The following is a 9979-nucleotide window of genomic DNA, read 5'->3' as shown; positions in this document are numbered from 1 at the left end:
GATGTTCAACAGGAATGTAACCCTCAGTAAAACCATGATAAGGTTTACTTTTCAATACAATGTAAACACACACACACACACACACACACACACACACACTATATATATATATATATATATATATATATATATATATATATATATATATATATATATATATATATATATATATATTTCTATTGAAATATTTTCTATAAATTTCACAATTATAAGTTACCTTTTAAAAACCATAGTAGCCTAATCATGGTAAAGGTACTGTTTGGCCATCATAAAGTGAACACAGGGTTTGTGTTTGGTTGGCCAGCGAGAGGTTTACTTTTGTGCAGTAAAAAGCTCAAAAGAACAACTGCCTATCGTTGTCTGGACTCCTATTTGTGTTTTTGTAATCATTATAGTAGAAACACAACAAGGGACACGCGTGGTAAACTTATCAATGTTTGTTTACAGCCGCCGCCATTACCTCACGTGTTGATCATGAAAGCAGTGAATGTGTGCACATGCGAGTGATCCTGTGTTTAATAAACTTGCTGTGCGGAGATATGCGCTTAGACGCAACTAAATAAGGATTGTACTGTTTGCAATCGCGTATTTTATAAGAATACCAAAAAGCGCGTCAAGTTTCCTCACTCGCGTGTTTGTGTATGTGCGTTCCCGTCGCCTCAGCTGTTTGACGGAAGACAAAGAAAACACTCGCGTCTGGAGATACTGACACACATCCGCAAGTAAATAAGGATTTATATGTCGGACATCGATCCCGTCACACTGACGAAGCACACACACTCGCGTCTGTCTGGAGATTTAGGCGCGAGTAAACAAGTATGTGATGTGTGTAATCGCATCTTTTATAATGATACCACAAAGCGCTTCAAATATGAGGCATTGTGTGTTTGTGTGTGCGTTTGCACGTCGATCGAGTCACACTCGCGTCTGGAGATAACTTTAGTTACAGTCACGAGTAAACAAGTATATGTCATGTTTCCAGCACTCGGATTAAAACTCATTCACAGCAGTGAATGGCTGCAGAGACGGAATGGAATGTCCATTGACTGTGGGGTTGCCTAATGAATATGGATGATCTCTGCTCTTTTCTTCAATGGAGCGGGGCGTGGCTCATTATAGATAATGAAGCAACAGAAGAAAGACGGTACATCTCTCTCTTCTAATACAGTTAACAACGAATTACAATATTTGTTTTCGATTTCACTTACATCTTCCAAAAGCAGACATTCCAAGCATTATGTAGACATTTATCTTTTGTTTATATGACAAATATTCGATAAGTTAGAGTTAATTTTTCTGACGTGTTTCTGAAAGGACTTCACTGAGGGAGAGAGAACAAAACGCGCATCATGTTTATTTTCTTAATTTTGCGAAAAGCACAACATGCTGTTTTTATTGGGAGTGGACAGAAAAAAACAAGACAATTTAACGTTTTAAATGATGTATAAATCATTTCTGTATGTCAAAAATCAGCAGAGTTATCTAAGTCTCTTTGGGGAATGATCGAAAAATAAAGAGTTTGCGGCGCCCGCGCCGCAGCCGACCCCAGAGTGTTAACCAATCGCTCACCATCGACTCAGTCCATGTTTCAATTATAGTATCCTCTGGCTTTTCTGTAAGCAAGAAAATAGGTGAGAAATATTTATTACCAATTAGATCATTATTTAAAAATATTGTTAAGTACTTAAAAGAAACATTATACTTGCCCATTTTTTAATGGCTTCTAACAATCATAGAAGTTTATATTCTCCACCTGAAAAACAGAAATTACAATGTTTCAGTAAACGTCTTGCATACGTCTGTAACTTTTGTTCCCTGATGATACTTTGTGTCGATGACATGACAGTATGGGTTTGACCTTGGGAGACTAATTGCTCTGTTACTCTATGAAAAGGGCCAATGAGAATTGGCAAATTAAATTTGCATACCTTAACTCCTCCCCAGGGTTCTGTGTATAAAAGGAGGCCGGTAGGCACCATTTATTCAAATTTAGTGCTAAGCAGCGGAGATAAGTTCGACCGAGCAACATTAAGTTAGTGAAGTGGCAGGAGGGACAGAATGTAACAGAGATTGTCCCTTTCTGTCACTCACTCGACATTGTGTCAATGACGTCCCTCTAGAAAGTGCCACAGAAAATGAGTTAAGAACCTTCAGTAAGCGAAACCAGTACGCAAAGCATACCAGAGAGCTTGCCAAGGTTAAGAAGTCAAGCATACCAGAGGGATGTAAAAACCGGCCTCTACCAGGCATAGTAAGTGCTAGCCAGGCCCTGGAAAGTCTCAGAATAGACAGAAATAAAGTGGAAAATCTGAACAATCAGAGAGAGAAAAAACAAGAGGAGGAAGCTGAAAAGGGAGCCAAACTCAACACAAGGGCAAGAGTATATAAACCAGCTTAGGGGAAGACCCAAGGTTTGCAAAAAGGAAAACAGAGGGTTTTGAAATATTTCAAGGGTGGCTACATGAAAGAGGTAGCCAGGTGATGGGACCTAGAAAAGTTCAAAAAGAACAAGTTTTGCCAAAGTGGGAATTCAGCAGGGGAAAATGTGCCTTGAAGGATAAAAGGAGCACAGTCCAGGCCTGCAGACGTCAACCGAGTTAGGTGTCTGGAGCCAATACCACCCTGGGCAAACTGCATGAACCTCCAGGTTTTAAAACCTGGCAAAGGTGTTTGGTGTAGCCCAGCCGGCAGCTCTACAGATGTCTGATAAGGAGGCACCATTGGCCAGCCCCCAGGAAGAGGTAACATCAGTAGTACAAGGTGTGTGAGGAGGGAATGGCCATCTTGGCCTGGCAGCTGTTCTGACCTGCAGTCAGCTCAGGTTGACATGTGAAATGATATTATATGAATGAATGACGGACCTCTTAAAATCTACAAATCAGGCAATCGCTGTGAGAAAATGCCACCACATGACCTAACAGCGGCAACCTACTGCCTTTGCGGCTTTATCTAACAAATATGCAGCGCAAAGGAGAAGCAGAGAGAGAAATCACAGAAATATTTGCCAAGAAGGGAACAGGTCAGTCAAGTTACCAGTAAAAGCATGCAAATATATAGCTGATTAAGCCACCTGTGTATTTGTCTGTGGTATGGTAGTATACATTGTGTATTCCTAGTAAGTTTTTGAGGTTCACCTACAGCAGGGGTCTCCAACGTGGTGCCAACGCGGTGTGTCTCGTTTATGTCCCCACCCACCTTGTCTCCTCGTTAATAATTTATTATTGGTTAACTCCCTTCACCTGACCTTCCCTCGTTATCGTTTCCTATTTAAGGCCCCAGTGTGTTCTGTCCTGTGCTGAATCATTTTGTATTTTTGGTTGTTTGCCTCGTGTGACAACTCCCTCTGTAAACAAAAAAACTAGTTAGTCTTGTTACAGTGTAGTGTGTGTAGTGTAGCCAAGGTAGCCTGCTCAGCCCCAGCCAGGGCAGCCTGCTCAACCGGCTGCAGCTGCCTGTTAGTGATGGGCAGTCCGGCTCTTTCCATTGGTTCGGCTCTTTTGGCTCAAGCTCCGGCTCTACATTTTAGTGATGGCAGTCCGGCTCTTTTCATAGATTCGGCTCTTCTGGCTCGGCTCCCTTAGAAGAGCCGGCTCCCCTGCATGCATCTGAAGATTCGGCTCTGCTCGTTCGCTACAAAGAATCAGCTCTTAGAGCCGGTTGTTCGCGAACGACCCATCACTACTGCCTGTACATAATCAAGGGCTGGGCGATATATATCAAGAGATTCTAATGCGTGTTTCATCAGTAAAGCTGGTTCCTTGATTAGAAGTAAATCGCCATCAGCTGCTTATAGATGGAGCAGCATTTACTAGACAGAGCCATAGTTTGCTGACAATCGGGGCAATTTCGCATGAATTATCGAGGACTTATCGCCTGCGATAATTAATGCAATATGGCCCAGCTTGTCAGTGAACTGTGGCTCTGTGTAGTAATTGTAGAACAGGCTTTATTGATGAAACACGCATGAGAATCCCCTGATAACACTCGCCTAAAGGATTATTAGGAACACCAAACTTATACTGTGTTTGACCCCCTTTCGCCTTCAAAACTGCCTTAATTCTACGTGGCATTGATTCAACAAGGTGCTGAGAGCATTCTTTAGAAATGTTGTCCCATATTGATAGGATAGCATCTTGCAGTCGATGGAGATTTGTGGGATGCACATCCAGGGCACGAAGCTCCTGTTTCACCCATAGACTGTAAAAAAAGATGGACGACGCCTGTTCGCTCTCTTCCATTGGTGAAAAGTGAAGCCGCCAGTGTGCCGATATGGCGCTGACATCTTGGGTCTTGAGTCTGCGCAATAGCGATTTCGGGACCAGTCATGCGCAGTAGTGAGCCGGAAGGGAAGCCGCGAAGTCAAAACCCCGCCCTCGCTCTCGTAGAATGCGCATATCACACGATATCACAGCTGTCAATCATGACGTGACACCACCGTTTTTATATCATTAAATAAATAACTAAACACAAACCTATTTTAAAAACAAACATTTGAATTTACATCAGCGTGATAAAAACTACAGTAAATGACAGAAATCAGTTTCGGAAAAAAGATAATTGAAGTGTAATTAATTTTTTTAGTTGGTCTCAAGTCCCATTGAATAACATGGGGAGGCGGGGTTTATGACCTATACTGGGACCAGTCACTGGGGGGCGATCGAGAAATTTTGGCTTCACTTTTCAGGGCTTGTGCGGCACGCTTGGTTTCACCACACCCCAAAGATGCTCTATTGGGTTGAGATCTGGTGACTGTGGGGGCCATTTTAGTACAATGAACTCATTATCATGTTCAAGAAACCAATATGAAATGATTTGAGCTTTGTGACATGGCGCATTATCCTGCTGGAAGTAGTCATCAGAGCATGGGTACATGATGGTCATAAAGGGATGGACATGGTCAGAAACAATGCTCAGGTAGGCCGTGGCATTTAAACAATGCTCAATTGGCACTAAGGGGCCTAAAGTGTGCCAAGAAAACATCCCCCACACCATTACACCACCAGCCTCCACAGAGGTAACAAAGCATGATGGATACATGTTTTCATTCTGTTTACGCCAAACTGACTCTACCATCTGAATGTCTCAACAGAAATCGAGACTCATCAGACCAGGCAACATTTTTCCAGTCTTCAACTGTCCAATTTTGGTGAGCTCATGCAAATTTTTCTTCTTGTTGCCTCTTTTTCCTATTTGTAGTGGAGATAAGTGGTACCCGGTGGGGTCTTCTACTGTTGTAGCCCATCCGCCTCAAGGTTGTGCGTGTTGTGGCTTCACAAATGCTTTGCTGCATACCTCGGTTGTAATGAGTGGTTATTTTAGTCAAAGTTGCTCTTCTATCAGCTTGAATCAGTTGGCCCATTCTCCTCTGACTTCTAGCATCAACAAGGCATTTTCGCCCACAGGACTGCTGCGTACTGGATGTTTTTTCCTTTTCACACCATTCTTCGTAAACCCTAGAAATGGTTGTGCATGAAAATCCCAGTAACTGAGCAGATTGTGAAATACTCAGACCGGCCCGTCTGGCACCAACAACCATGCCACTCAAAATTGCTTAAATTCCCATTCTGACATTTAGTTTGGAATTCAGGAGATTGTCTTGACCAGGACCACACCCCTAAATGCACTGAAGCAACTGCCATGTGATTGGTTGTTTAGATAATAGTATTAATGAGAAATTGAACAGGTGTTCCTAATAATCCTTTAGGTGAGTGTATATCGCCCAGCCCTAACATTATCCCTTACTTATCAGGCCTGTTTTATTTGAGTGCTTTTTGGTGGGGCCAGTGATCATTTCTGCAGGGCAAGTAAAGATCTGAACCACCCTGACTGGGATCTAGGTGGAGATGTCTACTACACTAACAAGGACTTTGTGTTGTTTATAGAGTGTGTACATTGTTCACATACTATATATATATATATATATATATATATATATATATATATATATATATATATATATATATATATATATATATATATATATATATAATTCTTCTGTATGTATGTACATGAATTTACCTCCCGGAATTATGTGCAGGCAGTATTGCCGCTCCCTATATGTAGAGTATGCACTTTGCATAGGGCACCAACTCACAGGCAGACACCATCCCTGTTGCTCAAAAAAAGAAAAACTATTATTATGTATGCATATTAACAACACAACATTAATATATAAAAATAGTGTTACACAACATTTTGAAAATGTAAATGCAGTAAGCACATGCAACCCCCCATCCCGACATCTCTCGCACTCCCACCTCATGTTTGCACTTGACTGTAGATTATCATTGTTGTGTTTGTGTTAAAGCAGCGCTGTGCCGATCGAACCGTGTACCACAAGAGCGTAGCTTAGCATTATCCATTGAATCTGATTAGACCATTAGCATCCCACTCAAAAATAACCAAAGAGATTCACAATTTTTCCTATTTAAAACCTGACTCTTGACATTGTTTACTAAGACAGACGGAAAATTAAAAGTCACAATTTTCTAGGCTGATATGGCTAGAAACTATACTCTCATTCCGGCGTAATAATCAAAGATATTGCCGCCGTACCATGGCTGCAGCAGGCTAAATGATATTACGCGGTGCCTAAAAATAGTCCCCAGCTATTGAAAGTTATCAAAGGGACTATTTTTGGGCACAGCGGAATTATGCTAAGCTATTCTAAAAGTGGTACTGCCAGATCCGAGATCACCTAAATGGATTCCAAAACAGTAAAACTCAAATGTTTAACTCTAGGGGAGTTTGAAAATGAACCTATTTTCAAAAAAGTGGAGTGTCCTTTTTAGTAAAATATGTATAAATTTATGTCGTATAATTTAAATTATTAAATCATTTAATGTGCTCTGTTACGTTTTGAAGCACAATAACGATATTTGTGCTCGAGACATTTGTTTACATCTGCTATGTGGTGTATGTTAAAGGAACAGTATGTAGGATTGTGGCCAAAACTGGTATTGCAATCACAAAACGTGTGGCTAAAACTGGTACTGCAATCACACAGCTGGTGGCCAATATACCAAACGACAACATAAACATCAGTTGAGGGCTGCAACTCCACTTTTTAAATGACAATATCTTGGCCAGACCGCTGTTGTGAGTGATATAAGTATTTGAAATATAAATTATTTCTTAATGTCTAGTGACATTTCAGGGCCATTTAATGATTAATTGATATAAATTTCTTACATACTGTTCCTTTAAGGTCTGCCATTCTGTGTAAATTATTAATTGAAGTAACATCATCTGCTTAACTTAATTCTTAGGTGTTACTTCAATTAAACAACTTCATGAATAAGTAAATAAACAGTAGGGCCCATATCAAGTTGCGGCAGTGGCAGCTAGTGGTGGCACTTCCGGCAGCTGCCTTATTTTTCAGAGACAGGATAGCAGGCTGAGGTCTATCAGCAATACAGGTAGCCTACACGGAAGCAGACTTCATGCTGCACTTTATTCTGGTTTTTGCTGCATTACATCTCTAAAGTATTGCCCACCCTGTCAGAACCATGAAAAATACAGATTATCTTTAATAATATTTTTTACTTTTAATAATTCTTCAATAATTATCTTAATGTTACCCCAGATAAAACCAGTTTCCCTCCAAGACATCGCCTACATGCTAGTTGAATATTTTAAATTACTAGCATGGTAATATCTTGAAGGAAAACACTGTAGTTCGCATTATGAATTGTGAAAAACTTACAAATTTTACATCTAACACAAAACATTTACTGATCTGAAGTTAATGTAAACATACAAGATAAAGTTTATCTTCAATAAACACTTTTCAAACAAATTAAAAATAAAATATAGGATGCTTATTTCGACCTGCTGCGACGGTTTTTTTTTTTTTTTTTTTTGAGAAAAAAATCACAAATGTCAGCTCTGAAAAAGTTGCAAAAAACTACTTTGCATGCAGGATCTCTTTAGGATGGGCGTGATCGGTCTAAAAGCAATAAGATGTTTTTAGATAAAATATCCTCCTATTCTGCAGTGACATATTTTTAATACCAAATTCATACCACATTCCCCATTTTATTTCGAAATAAAAATACTCACTATTTGACTGTCTCCTCTTCTAATTAGTTTTCCATCACCGCCATGCTAAAAGACAAACATGTTCTGAAAAAAGGGGGGAAACACACATCAGAGCTAGTCACATATAATATAAATAACTGTTAGATTTAGTAACATCTCACCCCAATTACAAAATAAATGAAGATATTTTAGTCACAATTGTGAGCAGTTTCTAGAACGCACTTAAAGTGCTGCTGCTGCATGAAGACTTAACTTTCGTTTTCACGAAGATTAGTTTTTTTCAGGGCGTGACGCCAGGGGCGGTTCTAGGCCCTCTTCAAAAGCCCAAAATAAACGTCTGTTGCTAGAAGGGATACAGATATTGAAATCTCGCCATATGATCAATGTTTTTATCCTAATCCTACACACAGACCTAAGCCTAAACCAAAAACATCTCGCGAGATTTGGCCGTAGACGTGTCCCCTCTCAAAGATATGTATTCACCTTATTTTTCACGACAACAAGGGCGGCGCCATTTCGCTCATTTTGTCAACGTTCTTCCGGCCGCAGAGACGATGAGCAGCTGAGGCAGTGACTGAAGGCGACGTGTTAAGCTTAAAAAGCTCACTCGAGCGCCTTTATGTTTCTTTCTTACCAATTTTAAGCCAACTGAGGAACACCCTTATCCCAAGTAATGGTTCGACTACGATGTTCCGGTAACTTTAAACCACGCCTGGTGTTGAAAAGGTGGCCAGTTTCATGTAAGCTATCTTAGCTAACTTTGTGCTCGTTCGCCTAAAGTTAGATTTGTGATGTCCGTTCTACAAATACACTTAAGATCAGTAATGTTAGTTTATAAAATGCAACTATTTGAATGGTTTTAATTGTCCACCTATATTTTTATATTTACGATAGTACAACGAGATATTATAGTACATTGCATTCTTACAGTAGCCCACGTGATTCCTACAAGTTACTGAGATTTCAGATGCTAGAATGTCAGTTCATTTCTCATTCAGATATTGATAATGACATATTAAACAACGTTATTTAACACTGAAGTTAAAGGTTGTGTGTATAATGTTTCTGTCTCTTTTTAATGCATCTGTCTCTTACACACTGTTCTGTTTAAGTATGGGTGCCATTTATATATTAATTCTCATGATGCAAGTTTATTTTAAATACTAACATAAAAATGTTTATGGTTATATTGTTTTCACAGATGCATTGATGTTTAGTGATGCAGTGGACAACTGTGAGGATGATACAATCAACATGTTCCTAAACTGTGATGCAGAAACACAATGAGAGGATCAATCCGTCTCTGAACACAACTACACTTTAAAATCACAACTCAACCTGAAGCAACCTACATCTGATATGGGAAAACAATGGTGCGGTTTCCCGGACAGGGCTTATCCTGGTCCCAGGCTAAAATGCATATTTGAGCTACAATAATTTAAAAACACCTTTTACTGACATACCTCAACATATATTAGTGCCATTGTTTTGTCACAAGATGCGCACCAGTCTTGTTTTTTTGTAGGATTTGTTTGTAAAAACTAAAATGTCCTAATATAATTAAGGCCTAGTCCTGTAAACCCTGTCCGAGAAACTGCTTCAATGCTTCTGCTTCGTGTGTTGAGCTGGCACAAATGTACATATCTCTGCTGAGAAACAACCATCTTTGGTTCAGCTTTACACAGGGTTGATATTGCATGCATTACACAGTCGCCAAGCACTTTACCAGTACATACACCAACAGCTTCCAGATATACGCTTAGGATCAGCTCCTGATGACTCCGATAAAGCTGTGTCTTAATTTATTGCAGGGTGGTCTTGCTTTACCGGTTGTAAAGTTACATTAAACCTTCATATGTGATCAGATGTCATGCAGTGATATTAAACATTTACAGTGTGATCAGATGTTGTGCATTTATATTAAACATTTACAATGTGA

General features: G+C 39.7%; 1 long non-coding RNA gene and 1 pseudogene across 1 annotated transcript; one reads left to right on the top strand and one right to left on the bottom strand.

Moving 5' to 3' along the window:
• The window catches only part of LOC135744774 (sterile alpha motif domain-containing protein 9-like), a 14111-nt pseudogene extending 5686 nt beyond the window's left edge, over window positions 1–8425 (bottom strand).
• A 93-nt stretch (window positions 8426–8518) lies between these two features.
• On the top strand, window positions 8519–9979 carry LOC135744954 (uncharacterized). Its single transcript, XR_010530893.1, has 2 exons — window positions 8519–8780; window positions 9242–9979. It is a non-coding gene; the product is annotated as an uncharacterized lncRNA (long non-coding RNA).

The sequence above is a fragment of the Paramisgurnus dabryanus genome, chromosome 3, assembly GCF_030506205.2.
Source record: "Paramisgurnus dabryanus chromosome 3, PD_genome_1.1, whole genome shotgun sequence".
NCBI classification, from domain to species: Eukaryota; Metazoa; Chordata; class Actinopteri; order Cypriniformes; family Cobitidae; genus Paramisgurnus; species Paramisgurnus dabryanus.
The sequence above is the reverse complement of the archived record's forward strand: the minus strand, read 5'-3'. Positions and strand labels throughout refer to the sequence as shown.